Below are 2,610 nucleotides of genomic sequence, written 5' to 3'. Positions count from 1 at the left end.
AGAACTGGTCTTTGGGGCAGTGTCACCTGCTGGGACTGCCTGTGTCACCCCTGGACTGCCTGTGTCACCCCAACAAGAGCCAACACCTGCTGACACCGCCTGTGTCATCCAGCATGCACAGACAGCTTGTTTTGGGGCAAAATGGGAACATCCTGGAAAAGGAAAAACGTGGTGTATCACAGTCACCGTGGCTGGGGAAAAATGAGATTTGAAAGCGTTGTGAGAAGCGGTCATGGGGTGGGAATGAGGCACAAAGTGTCCGGGCTGACGCAGGGAGCTGCCAGCCCCACTGCGCGTCACGGGGCGATGAGAGGGTTATGGGATCGGATTAAACCCTCGATCCGCTTTAGCAGAGTTATGCTGTTCTTCCTCTGGCAGATCGAAGTGTTTTAAATAGATGAGTCCAGTGTTTCATTTATCCTCACGGCTTTGTCAGTTTGGAAATTCCTGATGCGACTGCCCCTGGCTTTGGCGTTTGTTGGGCTCCACCAGTACGGGATTAAATAAACATCCCTTTCTCTTCCTCTTTATCTCAGTCTTTCAAAATCTGGCCCATTATCATGCACCAGGACTTATTCATCTTTTCTGGATTGCACATTTATTTCTGGATATCGCTCGGAAACGGGAAATTAGCTAAAAGCCTTYGCAGCAATCGGTGACAGGGCAAGGGGGAATGGCTTCAAACTGAGAGTAGCTGGGATATTGGGGAGGAATTCCTCCCTGTGGGGATGGGGAAGCCCTGGCACAGGGTGCCCGGAGAAGCTGTGGCTGCCCCTGGATCCTGGAAGTGTCCAGGGCCAGGGTGGACATTTGGGCTGGGAGCAGCCTGGGACAGTGGAAGGTGACCCTGCCCATGGCAGGAGATGGCACTGAATGGGCTTTGAGGGTCCATTCCATCCTCAACCAATCCATTGATTCTGTGGTTCTACCATTCACTTCCACCAGAGTTTTGCCTGGAAAGGTAGAATGCAGATACTTTAAAACAGGACTTGTTTTAGTTTTTGAGAAAAAAGAATAGTTGCCATGAGCATGGCAATAGTACTAGTACTACCAATGGTTGCCATGTCACATTACAAGTATCATTTACCAAAAAAAAAGTATTTGCCAAAATTTAGTTTTGGATATGAAGAGGTGAACATCTTTTGAAACTTGGAATTCAAATTTWGGGGYKYGTTGCATATTTGTTGGAYCAGCCCCACCGTTGTTACTATTGTGATGAATTAAACCTTTTTTTTTTTTTTTAAATTATTCTGCAAGTTAGCCTATTGGTGATTTATCTCCTTTTCAAACAAACTTGTCTGTGTCACGCAGGGTGGAAGAGGAGGGTGGCTGGATACCAAGAAAATGTCTATTTGGGGCAGGAGCAGGACAGGCAGCGTTTTCAGATGCAGATTATTTCAGGGCACGAACCTCAATCCATGTTTAACCTCAATGCCCGGCCCGATTTGTCAGATGGATTGGGCAGTTCACCACGGWGCTGAGGAGTCTGGGCAGAGGTTCCAGCTGAAGTTTCAGTGCCTGTTTCTGTCTGAGCTCCACCTTTGTGTTTGCTGAGGCTGACACATCCTTCAGAGCCTTGGTTGGAGTTTTTGGCCGCTTTCAGCAAAGCTGTGATGGATGGCAGGAGCCCAGGGGAGACATTATGCACAATTTTTTGCCAAGCTCAACGGATGTTTGCAATGTGTATAATCCCTGTAATTTGTCCAAAATCTCTTGTGTCAGAGCTGTGGCTCCGGCAGTGACTGGAGAGGTTGATGCTGGTGTTTTATGGAAAAGGAAAGGAACATTTTTTTGTTTGTTGTGAGATTAATTAAAGGTCCAGAAGAAGTTATCCTATAGGGTTTTGAGCAACTCTTACTTCTCCTTTCCATCCAAAACTGAAAGGTGCTGGAGAGGAATCAGCACTTCTCTAGCTGGAAGAGCATCCGCTGTCTCTTTTGGGATGGGTTTGACCAAGAATTCCTCCTCTGGACATGCAAAAAATTACCCACAGACAGCAGTTAAGAAAATAGTCTTGGAATTGCAAGTACTAGTGGGGATTTTTTTAGGTTTGTTTTTGCTTTTGTTCTGTTGTTGGTTTTTTTTTTGTTTTGTTTTGGCTTTTTTTCCTCTTTTTTGTGCTTTTTTTTGGTGTTTTTTTTTGTTCTCCTTAGCTGGTTGATGCTCTTCTCAGATGTGCATTTGTAAGTCAGTAGGAATTTTTGCTTTTACTTTTTTTTCATATCTATGCTCTCTTATCATCATTTGGAAAAAGCAGGCTTGATTTAGACCCTCCAAAGCAGGGTCTAAACAGTCTTTATCTCAAATTTRAGAGCTAAGCAATTAAAAAAAATTAAATTGTTCACAACAGCTTTCATATCCATGTATTCCTCATTCCTGGCTTTTTCTGAGTGTTRACATCCATTCTCTGAGATGTGTGAGGGTCTTTTTTGCCACTTTCCCACTCTTAAAATTTGAATTATTGTCTGATTGTGACCCTGTGTCACTGAATTAGTGCCTTTCTCTGCAACTGAGCCTCCTCTCCCCAGAGAAGGGAGAGTGAAGGAGAAGAGTTCACCATCTGCTGTCCTGTGCACTAGGCAGATACCCTTGCAGGGGTATTTACTGACT

This window comes from Malurus melanocephalus, unplaced genomic scaffold (genome assembly GCF_030028575.1).
Source record: "Malurus melanocephalus ecotype Western Australia unplaced genomic scaffold, MMel_1.1 scaffold_805, whole genome shotgun sequence".
NCBI lineage: Eukaryota > Metazoa > Chordata > Aves > Passeriformes > Maluridae > Malurus > Malurus melanocephalus.
Note: the sequence above shows the minus strand (reverse complement) of the source record.